The 14,483-nt window shown below is 43.6% G+C and overlaps 1 protein-coding gene across 4 annotated transcripts in view; it reads left to right on the forward strand.

Moving 5' to 3' along the window:
• The first annotated feature begins 689 nt into the window (after positions 1–689).
• NDRG3 (NDRG family member 3) overlaps positions 690–14,483 on the forward strand; it is a 68,716-nt gene continuing 54,922 nt past the window's right edge. For all 4 annotated transcript variants that reach the window (XM_076351685.1, XM_076351687.1, XM_076351686.1 and 1 more), the window contains exon 1: positions 690–753. The gene's annotated coding sequence lies outside the window, so the exon portion shown is untranslated. The remainder of the gene's footprint in view (positions 754–14,483) is intronic.

A 14,483-nucleotide genomic window follows, 5' to 3' on the forward strand; every position in this document is an offset into this window, starting at 1 on the left:
GGCTCCCCCAGCGTTCACACTTGCACATTGCCAGAACCTCCGCTGGGGGAAGGAACAAGCAAATTTATTCGGCCTACCAAGAATTTAGTCTAAGCCTTACCTCTGGAGGAACAAAACCCAAGACAAAACCACAACCAACGCGAGAGGCGTTTCAGGCTTCGGCGCGGCTCCAAGGACTGCTGCAGGGACGCTCCCCCAGTTTGCGGCTGGCCCGTCTCCGGCCCTGGTTCCCTGCGGTGGGCTGCTGCCCCGACCTCGCTCACGCCTGCGGGGCGTGGGCAAGCGTGTGACCGGCGGCCGGGCGGCGCGCCGAGCCGACCGGAGGAGTCTCCCGCCCTGAGCTTTCGGGCGACTGCCGGGAGAGCGAGGGGGGCCGAGGCGGAGGGGCCGCGGGGAAGAGCCGGGCCCGGACGGGCGGCGCACCAGAGGTGTGGCGGGGAAGGCGCCGCCGAGGAGACGCGGCGGGTGACGGGGCGGGATCGGCCGCGGGGAGCGGCGCCACCTCCCGCCCGGGCGGGCCGCTGCAGCCCGGCGGGGCCGGCCGGGGCCCAGCCCTCCGGGCGGAAGGCGGTGCGAGAGGAACTACCTCCAAGATGGCGCTCGCCCCCGGCTCGCCGCCCTGCCGCCATCTTGTTTGTAGTCCCGACCTCCCGAACGGCCCCCGCGCATGTGCGGTCCCCGCGGCGCAGCGCGCAGGCGCAGAGTGCTCCACATGCCGCGGCGGCCGGAGCTGCTGAGGTACCTGCCGTCCAGGTGAGCTCCGCCGCCGCCCGCGGGCCCGGGCGCCGCCCGGCAGCGGCTCCGTACACCCCTGGGGCCGGCCCCACGCGTCCTCCGCGGCTGCCGGGTGCCGCCGCAGCGGCATTGAGGCGCTTGGCTGCCGCTCGGCAGCAGGTGCCGCGCGGCGGCTCCGCGGGAGCCGGTGCGGCGACGGCGGGCGGGCGGGGTCAGCGGCTTGCGGCGGCCGCGCCCGCGGGCACCGTCTGTCCCGCCGAGCCCTGCGCCCCGCGGCCGCTGCTGCCGCCGCTCCCCGACCCTGGGGCGCCGCCGGTGAATGGCTGCGCCGCGAGGGTTACCTGAGCGGGGGCGGGGGGTGTCCCCGGGCGGGTCCCGCTGAGGCGGCCGCAGCCCGCAGGGGCCCGGGCGGTCGCCGCCGCTGAGGGAGGACTCCGCTCCTTTCCCCTCCTCTCCTCTCCTCTCCTTTGCCGTTATGAGACGCCGGGGGAAAGTACCGCTCCCTCACGGAGCTGGGTTTAGGAAATAATCCCTCGTCATACCGGGCTTCGTTGGGAAAAAAGAGAAACGCCTCGAAACTGCCCCTGGTTTTATTGCGGAGATTATTTTCTTCATGTAGACAACGGACTGGAGTGCTCTGGGCTTCCTGCTTGCTCTCATCTGTAGCTTTTCTTTCTGGTATTCAGAGCTCAGAATTCTCAGTTGTATTATTTACTTTGGACAACGAATACAGGGTGTTTTTCTTTAATTCAGTACAGTCTTGTCGGTATGTGAATGGGAAAGGAATAGCTTGTAAAAAATTTTTTTTGTTGACTTGCACTATTGCTTTAGGCCGTTTCTTTTTTATATTTAAGGTAAGTCACGGGGAGTAATTCAAAACACCGCAGCAAAGTCAGATGCTTCTACTATCTTCAAAATCATCATTATAAAGTCCAGTGCAGAAAATGCAGTGTTACAAAACAAATGACACTGTAGCACTGACACTGGCTTCCCAGGAGGTGTTGGAAGTGCCATCAGCTGCCTCAGCGGCAGTGCCTTGGGGCGTTGCATTGCCGACTGAGAGCCTGGTGTCTGATCCGGTTTTTGATTCCTCTCAAGTCTGAGGAGTCTGGAAACGGTGCGTGATCACGAGTCTCCCGTGTTCAGATAGGAGGACCTAGGGGCTCATTACTTTAGTTTCTGCCTTTCCTTTTCTATAGAAACAAGAGGACAACAGTCTCCCAAATCCTGGAGCCTGTCAAACCGTGTTTAGCCCTAGTGTACCGGTCTATGGTGGAAAGTCAAAAGGTAATGTAAAGTCTAAGAGCTGAGTTTAAAATCAGCTTGGAGTGTTTCTGGTACAGTAATGTACTTGGACTAGGGGAGCAGAGCTTACCAAATGTGTCTCTCACTGAATTGGGGGTAGGCTCCTGAAGAAGCAAGGCAATCACCAGGATTCATTTGGATTTTTGGCCACTGGACTGGGATTGTGGAGAGGGCTCAGGATTGGCAATGACTGTTCCAATTTCATTTATTTGTTTGGGATTTTGAAGCTTAGCTTGTGTGTGGCACACGAGGCACTGCAACTGGCTGTCTTGAGGGCAGAAACTTAGTGTGAGCTATACTTGGCTTGTATTGAGATGTTTGCAAATGTAGAAGCTGGAAATGTTATAAAATGAAAATTAAACAACTGCTGGAAGCAGCATTATTGGAGGCTGTAATTACATTCCTAGCTACTCATTTTGTATCTAAGGTTAAAAACTAATTGAAATGAACAAACCTGTTTAATTTGCATTTTCCTGATCTCAGATCACCTTCAGAAATCCTCCAGTGCTGCTGTTTGCAGCTCATATTTCACATTGGTCATACATGACAGGATCGTTAATGTTTTTCATTGGAAAGCATCAGTGTAGTGGTACATCTAGATTTCAGAGGCTTTATTACGTACAACATATATTTTGGTCCCTTAAAGATATGCTAGGAAATTTTCTTAAAGATGTTTCTAGGACAGTTTTCTTAAACATTCCTCTGTTGCATGCTCAAGGTAAACGTCATAGCAAAGTAGTAATATATAGGTATGGTATTTTCAGTGAGAAGATTAAAAAAATTATGGTCATAGTATAGTCTAAGCACAAAAAAAAAATAATAGGAGAAAGCAAATCGGCTTTAAAAATTTTTTTGGGTTCGTTTTTCATGTGTAACGGAATAGGGATTTTAATTTTTAATTATTTAATTGACGTTCTCACAAATTATAGCTCAGATGGATTGCCACCACTGTTGCTTCCTGGAAAAAGGTAAAGCCAAACACTCAGGGAGTTCTATTTCTGTAGGCAGTGCTGACACCATAACCCTCCATTATCAGGGTTTATCTTGTGCTCATCATCTGTCAGCTGTGTCTTGGATATAAGTAAATATGCCTCTGCTGCTTATGACTCTTAAGCCTCATGTTGGACAGTTGCGCAGTACTGGTTAAGACTATTTGTGTCCATAATTATTACAGCCTGGTTTAATCTGCGATAGTTAAAGGAGAACAGAGGAGTGTTTTGCTACTGTTTCTCTGTGTAATGTTGAAGAAAATATTCCTGATATGTGTTTTGATGCATCTCTGGTCTCGTTTTCATATGAATGTGGTTTGGGAGGAATAATAACATTTTCTATTGCTTTTCCCTGGGAATTCTCAGTATTCTGGCCAGATCAGGTCAGTTATTAAGCACAGCAGTTGTAATTTGGTCCTGACATGGGAATGACTGGATGACTGTGCCCTCTACTGTGCAAATCAGAGTTGGTGAGAGATTTTAATAATCTCACTTGGTCTTCAGTTCTGTTCTTGTAAATTCTGAATTGTAAATGAGACTTGCTGGATTTTTAATAATATATTCTTATTGATCATTGACTTTTTTCTATCTGGTGATATCCCTTGGCTTCTGTGACTGATGTAGCACCATTTAATGTTGTAATCAAATTGATATTGTGGGAAGCACAGGAAGGAATAGCTTTGTTTTCATTTGGCTATCGTCCTTACCAGACTTGGATGCATTTCTGTATTTACAACAGGTTTTAGTTTGCTGAAGGGGTGTTCCTTACTTTATATAGTATAAATACAGTAGAGGTTATAAATGCGATGTTTAATTTTAAAGTAACCTTTACTATTCAGTCATGTATAAACCAGACTCTCTTCGTAATTACCAGATGGATTAAAAACGTGAAACTAGCCCTTTTTTTTCCCCCCAAGAGCTGGAATTGTGGCTTTTCTCTGTGTGTTCGAACAGAGGATATAGGCAATCTGCTGCTTCCTTTCCATCTGTATTTTGGTGGTGAAGCTGCGTGTTACATCTTAAACTGATGTAATGACCGGTTGGCATGCAGAAGGGCTGGTCCTATTCTTGCCGTCTTGTACCACCTCCAGCATTTACTGGATGTTTTCCTGAACCAGTTCAGTTTGCTAAATAAGCAGGGCACTAATCCAGCCCCTCTGTGTCCCCATCTCCCCACAAGATCAACTTTTGCCAGGTAAGCAAGTTCAATGAGTTGAAAGAAGGGCTGAGGAGTACCAGAGGTGTAACTGATTTTTGCGGTCTAAGAACAGCCATAGAATCAGGTGGAACCATCTAGTCCACTATTCTTTCCTGACAGTGACCAAAAGAGAAGAGCATAAGGTGAGGGCAAGTTATATAAACCTCTGTCTGATAGCTCTCTTGTCTCTCATCAGCTGTAGGGCATCAAGAGGTAGATGCTGCTTGCATTTATTTTGTTAGCGGTTAATGTATTTTTCTTCTGTGAACTTGCCCATGTCTCCAGTCCGTTTAAATTTATAGCACTGATGCATCCCAGGGGAGACCTTCCAGAGCACAAAATAATGTTGTAGGTGTGAACTACCTCTGCTTGTTTTCATTTGAACTTGACAGCTGCTAGCTTCATTTCATCTCTCTTAGCTTTTGTATTGTTTGGAAACAGTGAGCAACTGATCTCTGTTTACCTTCTCCACGCAACTGATGATTTTATAGGCTTCTGTCATATGTCACTGCAGTAATCTGTTTCCAGGCAGAAGAACCCTAGCCTAGTAGATTATTCCTCATTATTCATCTTTTCAAACCTTGTTTCCTTTTTAAAAATATTTTCCCCTTCCGTTATGTCCTCTTGAAATGAAGGAACAGGTGCTGCATCCAGGATTTAAGCTGCAGATGTTCTATAGCTTTATATGGTGCTTTAATTACTAATCATTTCCTAACATTAGGTTTATTTTTTTATATGTTGAATGGATGTGAGCTGATGCTTTTATCAGTCTGTCATGACTCCAGCAAGGCGTTCTGAATGTTAATGATCAGTTTGGAGCACATCACTCTATATGTGAAATTAGGATCATTTTTCTTTGGACTGCTACTTTATTTGCACTGAATTTTATTTCCTGATTATTCAGTCTCATAGAGTTTTTCTGCAGGTCTTCAGTCAGCCCTTCTCTTTATATATCCTCAGGAGACTTTCACTCCACTCCCTGGCCCCTTTTCCATATTGTTTATGAATACAGTGTATAGCAGAGCACTGCAAAAGGCTCCTGGCAGTCTTCCTCCCTGTGAAAATTGACCATTTATGCCTACCCTCTGTCATCTGTTTTCAGCTAGTTATTAGTCCAGGCAAGGCCTTTCCCATTTACCCTTTAGCTGCCGAAGTTTAGTAGCTATCTGAATGTTACCTTGTGTTGCAGTTTCGTCACTGCTATAAACGCACGCCTGTGAACGCCCCTGCTAACGGAGAGGTTCTGCCCGTCCTCGCAGCCCTGTCTGATGCTCCCCTCCAGCACCCCTGCTGCTGTGCAGTGAATCCAGTCTGGAAACAGATCTGGCTGGAAATGAACCCAACAAATTATAAATTAATGCTGATTTAGTGTTGCTGTACTGATAGTATACAAATGTGTGGATTTAATTAGAATCAATTCAGTTGGATAAGTGCATATTTCTCTGCTTCTTGCTGCTGCTGACTGAAATTGTGACCTTACAGGCTCAACTGTAGTCTAGACTGAAGGCAGTGTAAGTGTCTGGGCACAGACTTGCACTTTTTATTTCAAATTGGCATGAATTTGATGCTGTAGTTAGATTAGTATGATTTGGGGTATGAGTTGCACCTAGGTACTAATTCAATCGATTTTTTGACTGCTTCTTGGACATTTTCACTGTGCCGAGGCGGAAAAACAATCTGACCATGGGTTGATATCTGGAATTTCTTAAACAAAGACAGTGAACAAGGAGGGATTTTTAGTGCACTTCTGTAAATTAATAGGGATCTAGTATTACATTTTATCCTCTATATGGATTTTATTCTAATTTATTAGGAACAATTGCATCATAAATATTTCAAAAACATGTAACTGGAAATTCACAAATCTTGCTGCTGATGCCCTTGTAGTGTTTTGTAAATGCTAGAATTATTTGGGATCTGTGTACATTTAAGTTGCCTAAATACGAATGATACAGGTCTTCAATGAAATTTTTGTTCACTAAATAGGCTTTTCAGGTGTGTTCTTGAAAATTCATATCCAGATTCACCAGTTCTGTTGTCATACATAATAAAATTTTCTGCTGATGGGGTTTTTTGTGTTGTCTTTGTGTGGAGAACTGAAGTTAGATGCTTCTGGTTTTAACAGTTTCTTTTGGCTATGGTAGATTTGAAATGTATTGCTTAGCCAATACGGTCTGGTTTTTTTAAGTTTGTGTAGGTGTGTCTACCTTTGCATAGGCAAAAATAAAAACTTGATTTGCTAAATATATGTTTATATGACTTGGGTTGGTGTATTTCCTTCCAGAAAAGGAGGGCTTGTATGTGGTTTTGTGCTTTATTTTCCAGATGGTAGAAGATAGGGGCTTGGGGAGTGGTTTAAGTCTGCTTTTCTGTGCTGTCAGTTCAGGTGCTGTGTGGTTTGTCTGCCATGGCTGGAGAATTAATATAACAGCTTTGGGAGTGTCGAGCAAGCACACACTCATCAGTTGATAAAGAGGTGTTTTTAACTGTTGTATAGTACTCTACCTTTGCTATTTTGCTCCTGTAGTTCATTCTGACATGGTTTCATCAAAGAAGTGGTCCTTGTCACAAATTCAACTTCTTTTTTCCTTCAGCTTGGATGAAAAGGTTACCAAACACGTTTCTTATGCTCCTCAGGAAAGCCAGGGAAGACTTTTTTCTCATTTTACAATGCAATTGAGCTTTATCCATGGGCTGACAGAGAGAAAGGCACAGGGCTTGGTGAAAATCTGCACGTGGATTAGCTCAGCCACAGAACAAAATTATACTTTCCTGACATTTTTAAGATTACTAGTTAATTGGAAACATTCATTATTTAAAAAAAAAGGTCAGTAAGAGAGCTCGTATGCCCTAAATGTTTTTGGTTACTTCTGGCAGTAAATGGATGGAACACCCAGCAGGTATTCCATCCAATTAATGTTTGGCTAATGAATCAAATAATTTGCCAGATCACCTGGCAGTGAGTGGCCTCTCAGTTCTGTCCCTGCAAAGGTGAGCGTGGTCGTGAGATCTCTGTGTGTGGAGAGTCTGGGAATACCTTGGAGTTGGGAGCTGAACCGTAGGACCACCAGGTCTGCTGGCTTCTGGTTTGCAGCAAGGACATTGCTTTAAAAGATGGTAAACTATCCTTCAGCATTTTATACAGTATAATACCTATATAAAGCAAATGCTATAGCTGCTGTTATGGTGTTGGAAGAGACAAAAGGAAGGACGGTTGTTTAGAAGATTGTCCATCAAGATGTCTCCTTGGTGAGACCTTGCGCTCGCCTGTGTCAGTCTGCAAATGCCGGGTTGTAACGTCGTCTCCCTGGCTACAACTGCTGCCTTTGTCATTTTGTAGTGTTTGGTACCATGCTCATTCATGCTGCTGTGTCATATAATTGAATGATTATGACTGAGGAGTCAGCATAGAGTAATCTAGGACTGTCAACTGCAATTTTTCAGTTACTGGCCCATCATCATGAAGATTTCAACCCAAATGTCTAAATTGCAAAAAGGGCTGGAATTTTCCAGCAGAGTGAATGCAAAAGCACAGAGGAGGTTGTAGCTTTGTCTGTACAAAAGAGTTAATGAAGAACTTCAGATCATCTCTGCCTCCAAGAAGAAGTTAAAGCAGTTCGGGTTTTTGGAGAGCTGAGTGTCATTTTTTATTTATTTTTTCAGTGGCATATTAAAAAAAAAAAAAAGAGGCCTCCATCCCCAGGGAGGAGCGGAGGTACGGCCTGTGTGCTGTAGTGACTCAGTTGTACCCCAGCCGGGGAACTTTGCAGTACATGGGGTCTTGCCATAAGAGAGTGAAGGTTTAAAAAATTCTTTTGACCACACTGAGCAGAACCATTGCACCAGCTGGGAGGTACCCAGGTGTTCATTACCTTTTGGACACTTAATTTGTGCATTTGTAACTGTTTTTAAATGGTCTTGGAGCTCATGGCTGTCCTGCTTCTGGACTCGGTCATGGGGCTGACCACGTGAAGCAGGAGCTGAGGCACGTTGACTGTGATTCCAGGGGATCACAAAGTTTTTCTAAACTTCTACTAAAATGCCACAAACAACACACAGTCTAATTCCTGCTGCCAGTCAAGCTTCAGGAAACACCCAGTGCTTGTGTGATCTCTCTTGCTCACAAAAGCTGTCTCTCTGATCTCTTCAGCAGTGTTCCAAATCTTAGAAAATATAAACTGTCGGTATTTCTCCTGGTTTCTACACCCAAAAGGGCTGTTTATGTGCAACTGCTGAGTGTGATGCTTGCAGTTGGAGAATGCTCCTTAAAAAAGGAGCTACTGGGGCTTAAAGCCAGGTTGATTTTGTTGTCCTTTAGCTCAGGTTATTCACTGTATTTGCATATATGCTTGTCTGGATGTATTGCACATGGTAAGAGTGTATGTGTCCAGACTGCTTTGCGCGAGTAATTGCTGACTAATTTTTCTGTGGACGTGCTGTAACGGAGGGAGCCGTCCCAGATGTCATCACGGCAAGTGATTCTTGCTCAGAGGTGTTACTTGCCTTAAGAGTGATTGACTTTACTGCAGCACTGCCTGTCGCTCAGCCAGTCTGTGTTCCGGGTTTCCACCCCAAACCTGCAAGGAAGTCAGAGACCTTTGCTGACGTGATTTCCTTGGGGAGTATCCTGGTTCTTAACTTCTGTGGTGGTGTGCTGGAGAACATAGGTGGTGGAAGTGTGGGGATAAGAAACACCATTTCCCCCCCAAAAAAAATTCTTCCTTTTTGAAATAACTATACTTTGGGTGGTGAATGGAAGTTTTTGTTTTTGTTTTTAAATAAAGATGACCTGACTGGGTATGGATGCATGCAGCCTTTCTGGCCCCTCTCCAGCCTGAGACAGTCATAACAAGACAGCGATGGGGACTTCTTGCACCCTTCTTACCAAATGCTTTTTGCTGTTCTGTTTTTTTGTTTCCTCTTCATGCATGTTGAATGTGAATGGATACATTTTATGTGATGTATTCTCCCCTGTTGTCTTCATGAATTCTTTGCAAATGCATAGGAATGTTGGCAATGATTCCCAAATTTTGAGTAGCCTGACAGTAGCTGTTATAGAGGATTATTAACTACATAATAGATCCTGTGTGCATGTATTCAGCAGTCCTTTGAAATCTGGGAAGCAACAGCTTCAGTGCCAGGGCTGTCTGGTCATGTGTGTACTACAGAATCTTCACTAGTATAATGAGACCGTCAGGCCCTTCTGATAGTGATTCAGCTTACGCTGTGAGAAATGGCTTTTATTGTTATGCCTGGTAGTAACTGCCTAAAAGAAGTGTTTTCAAGGGTAATTCTAGGCCGCTATAATTATATGTATGCTGCCACTCTCACCAGTATAAAAATGTCTTTAAAACGATTTGCAGAGCTCACCAGTTGGTTACTCAGGAGGGGGGTCCTGTGCCTGTTCAACATGAATGCATTCCATTTTTGGCAGTGTTTTTAGGTGTTAGAAAATGGTATTTCTTCATTGATCACAGTTTTTCTTGGCAGTGCAGTGACCCCTAAAGACTTCTTAGAAGTCTGTCATCCTGTTATTTCTATTAACCATGATATCCCAAAGGGAGCAGAATTCCTGGAGGACACTTAAACCTTGATAGTGAAGAACGTATGGGTATCTGTAACGTTTTGAGGTGGAGCAGAAGATGCCTTTGGAAGGGACAGTGAGCTGAGTGCTTGCGTTGCTTGCGGCTGAGCTGCAAACAGCATTCTCAGCTCTGCTGCCGGGCAGTGCTGTTCTGCCGCGCTTCCAGCAGAAACAGCGTGTGCAGTGATGCTGCGGCACGGAGGCTGAGCTGCTCTTCTCATCTATCCTGAGAAGCTGTTTTAGTCTGGAAAAAAAACTTCATCTTTTTTTTCCTTGTTTAAAAAATGTTTTATTGAGGTTGCAAAACAAGCACAAGACAGCCTTCCAACGCCAGCTTTTAAAATGGGGTTGCACAGGATTTCTCAGACAGATGAAGGAGGTATTCACTGAGCATTAGATTTTTTTTTTTTTTGTCGGTAGTAGAAGGATAGTGGAGGTTTTTCCTTTGGCCTTTCACAAGATAACTGCTTTTTTTTTCCCCCTTGACTTTAATTGCTTCATTCTTCTTTATTAAAGAGAGCAGTTTCTTGACAATGAAAGCAATAAAACAGTTAGCCAGAGAAGCTTGTGCTGTCTTTAAAAAAAAAAAAAAAAAAGAGACAAAATAGGAAAAATTAAGAAATAGAATATGGTTCATTGTGTGGTATAGTAACCTTTGAAGAAATTCATAGTAGAATAGGAATTTAAGACTTTACATAAAGGCAGGATAAATACTGTCAGTACTTCATTTTCATAAAATAAGAACTGTTTAGGCAGAAATAGGATTCATCCTTTTGTGGAGGTCTTCGGAATATAAATCTCTGTACTTTCTCTGATTGGTATGTAGTAGTTGTTGGGGAAAAAGATTGAAATGGCTTGAAACATATGCACCAGAAAGCTTAATTTGTGACCTAAACATTAATTGCCTGAACTGAGAAGTGTTGTAATGCGGGTATCTTGCTTTTCTGTAGTTTGATTTCTTTGATGTGATGTATTAATGTTTTCTCAGATCTCTAGCCTTCAAACGTCATTCTGGGCTGTGGATTGATTGTAAACATGGCACTTATGCTGCTATTTTTATCATGTCTCCATGTTAAAATGAACTGCTTATGTAGAAGCCATCATCAGTCACCTTGTTGGCCTAAAAATGATTTAAGCAAATACAGTCTTAGTATTGTCAAAGCTTTCAATAAGGAAAGGCTCACAGAGTTCAAATCCTGATCTTGAAACATTTCCTTTAGTGAAGTCTGAAGTATTTTTATTCTATCATAAATCACTAGACTCAAATTTTCTTTTGCATTTTTTTAAGAGAACCCCAAGTCTTCCCAGCAGCAGTGACTCCAAATTGCTTTTCATAGTCTGGGGCCTTAGCTTTCAAAACTGGCACTCACCTTTCCGTAAATCAAGGGACCTGTTCTGCACCCTTGGCCTCCGCATCCCTGCAGCACAGTTCAAGCACCCGTGTGACTAAAAGGTACAGGGAGAGCCAGGGTGTGGGGAGCGGAGGTGCTGCGCTCCCAGGGGCTGGTCGGGAGCTCTGATGCCTCTGAGCTCCTGACTGCAGTTGCAGCAGGAGGGGGATCTCTCTCTTATCTGGCTAAAGAGACAAGGACTGCAGTGATTTCTGTGCAGCTATTAGAAAGTTCCATCCTTTTTTTACTGGCATAACTGTGTACTCATCATTTTTAAGGGATGAGCAGTAACATCTCAAAAATGACAGCTGCTGCCTCTTCCTCTGCACACCTGCATTAACACAATTTAGTGATCGCCATCACCACTGGCCTAGTAAGGAGCTTGGTTGAGCGGTGCTGTGCTGTCTTTCTCTCTCATGCAGTGGCTAGATGAAGAGCAACGAGTTTTATTACTGGTGATTGGGTAATAAAAGGTAGAAAACAGCTTTCAATCTGTGTGCAGGGCAGCAGTGGTGAGGGGAGAGTCTCTGTTTTACTCCAGACTGGCTGCAGAGTCATTGCAGGGGAGGTGGCCTTGGAGCTCTTACCTCTTCCCCTGTTTCTCCCCTGATTACAGCTTCATTTGAAGGAAAACCAAAACGTTTAAACTCTACCTGAGGTGAATGTTTAACAGGAGGAGTGTATCAGGTGCCAGTGTATCAGGCTGCAATGGAAAGTGTTGGTCCCTTCATTAAAAGGAAAGTTATTCAGTGCTGACTCAAAAGATCCCAAGAGAAACGGCACTGCTCAATCCCAGCATGCGTGGCTTGGTGAAAGAATTATATAGAGAAATTCGTTATCCTGTGCTAGGCAGGAGGGTCAGAAGATGAATGAAACTGATCTCTTCTGACTTTACTGTGTTGAATAATATCGACATAAGAAGCATTACCTGAAGGGTCCAAGAAAACCAAGAGTACAGCCTAAAAATAGATTAGGATGAACTACTGAAACTAAATCAGATCAACGCGTTTTGAGAAGAAATGAACGCTTGAGCCTGTAATGATTCCCACTGGGTCCTTCTTTTGATTGAAGCTCTTGAACAAGTAGAGCAGTATTGGACTTCTCCACTGCTGTAGTGGATGGACACTTTTCGTTTGCAGCTACCAGGCACTAACCTAGTGTAGCTATACACAAATGCAGAAAATGTACATAAAAGGGCTAATTAAAAAAAAAAAAAAAAAAAAAAAAAAAAATTGAGGTCAAGGGGGAAGAATATGAGCAGCTTAGATTTAAAATGATGTAATAAAAAAACATTTTTAACAAAATTCCCAATTCTGGGAGTGGTGGGGGAAGCAGGGCATTATGTAGAAGGTTGCCTACACATTTGTGAAGGTATGTGGCAGTATTAAGGCACATTTCTAAAGAGAAACTCGGATATATCTCCCTGAGGAAGCGTAAAGAATGGTCCTATAGAGCAGTAAAATCTTAGACATCATCTACACTGGAGCTCATTACCAGCATCATTTTTCCAGCAAATTCTTCGAGTATAAGAGAACTAGAAAAAGAGAGAGAAAGGTGACAAGAGAGAGCAAAGGCATGGCATGAGAAGAAAGAGGAGGAGACATTAAACAGTTAGGACTTTTCACCTTGGAAAGGAGCCACTTGGAGCACAAAAGAAAGTAATAAAGCTTTATGAAAGCATGACTGGCACAGAAGGTGAGTCAGGAATAACCGGCATTTCTAAGAGCATGAGGACTGTTGGGACATCCAATAAAAATTTAGCTGTAAATTGGACAGAAGGAAGATTTATTTTATACAGTGTTTTCACACTGTTAGCCATTGCCAGAGAATGATGTGGAGGCCAAAAGCACAGAGAAGTCAAAGTTAGAAAAATAAATGGGAGAGAGGTGACAATGTTTGTTTGTTTGATAAAAAATAAATTATTTATGATAGTAAATAGAAGAGTTAACTTTGAGGAAACATTGAAAAATCCTATGGCACTGCGTGATAAAATAGCATTTAAAATTCAGTGTAGTGAAGTAACGCACCTAGAGAACAGCCCCCACTGCATGTATACAGTGATGAGCTCTGAATTGGCTTTCCAGTCATAGATGAAACTTGGGGGTTATAATGGGCAGTTCTGTCAAAATATTATCTCAGTGCTTGGAAAAGCAAATTGAAGGTTAGATGCTTGTGGAAAAATAATAGTGATCAAACTAGGAAACATACTGCTGTGTAAACCCATAGTGCACCCGTGTTGTGAATGCTGTATGAGTACTGGTCTCATCACTCTTAAAGACCCAGTGAAACTGGGAGAGATCCTGGAAAGGTTGACAAGAATGATCAAAGGTGTGAAATGAGTTTCTTGTAAAGAATAATAACTAGATCAAAACTCTTCAGCCTCAAAAAGATATTTTTGAGGAGGATATGATGGAAGCATATAAAGTCTTAGCAGCATGGAGTGTATATGAACCCATTATTCACTGTCTCTTCCAATAAAAGGACTAAGACCACCAAATGAAAGTAGCAGGTGGCAGGCTCAAAACAGTGAGGTATTTATAAAGTGGGAGCAGGATCTCCTCCTTTCTCTTTGGCGTTGAGGTTTTAATCTGTTGGAACAATTCCCTGGATTTAGGCTGATTTATTCCGCAGTTAACACTTCATCAGAACGCTGTTCACAGGGCTTTGAAAGCTTAGCTCTAGAGCTCTGTTCATAGGAGAAATCCTTTCGAATGTTGGAGTAGCGGTATGAAGCCTGGCAAGCTGAAACAGCCCCTCTGGTCATTTTTCATCGGGCAAAATCAATGCAACTTCTCAATGAAGTGTTTTGGTGGAAATACCCAGTAAAGCCGAATACAGTTTGTACAGATCACAATATACAGCCTAGCCTTGTGGCTGGTATTTTGGGGTTATTATTGGAGTATTAAAACTTCTGTGACATCGAGAGCTAATGTATCCTCTTGGTCTGACAGTGAGTTGGGATGGTGGCATATTCTTACAGTTGTGGTAGGTAGTTCCAGCTTCAGCTACTACAAAAGTAATACAACAATAAAATACCAACCAGTGGCAGTAGTGTTATTTTGGGATTGCTCCATAGGATTTAGAGAAGGACAGACGGAAGGAGAAGGCTTTGGACTTATGGAAACTGGACATGGTTCCAATGTACAAGTGCTATTTATTTGTGGTTTATTACCTGTGGTTTGTTGTGTTCACATATTCATTGACAAAATTCATTTCTTGCCATTTTAGGCCAATTCAGAGCACCTTGCTAAACATTTCTTTACTTAATCGTAAAAAGAGAT

Source organism: Aptenodytes patagonicus, chromosome 14, assembly GCF_965638725.1.
Source record: "Aptenodytes patagonicus chromosome 14, bAptPat1.pri.cur, whole genome shotgun sequence".
NCBI lineage: Eukaryota > Metazoa > Chordata > Aves > Sphenisciformes > Spheniscidae > Aptenodytes > Aptenodytes patagonicus.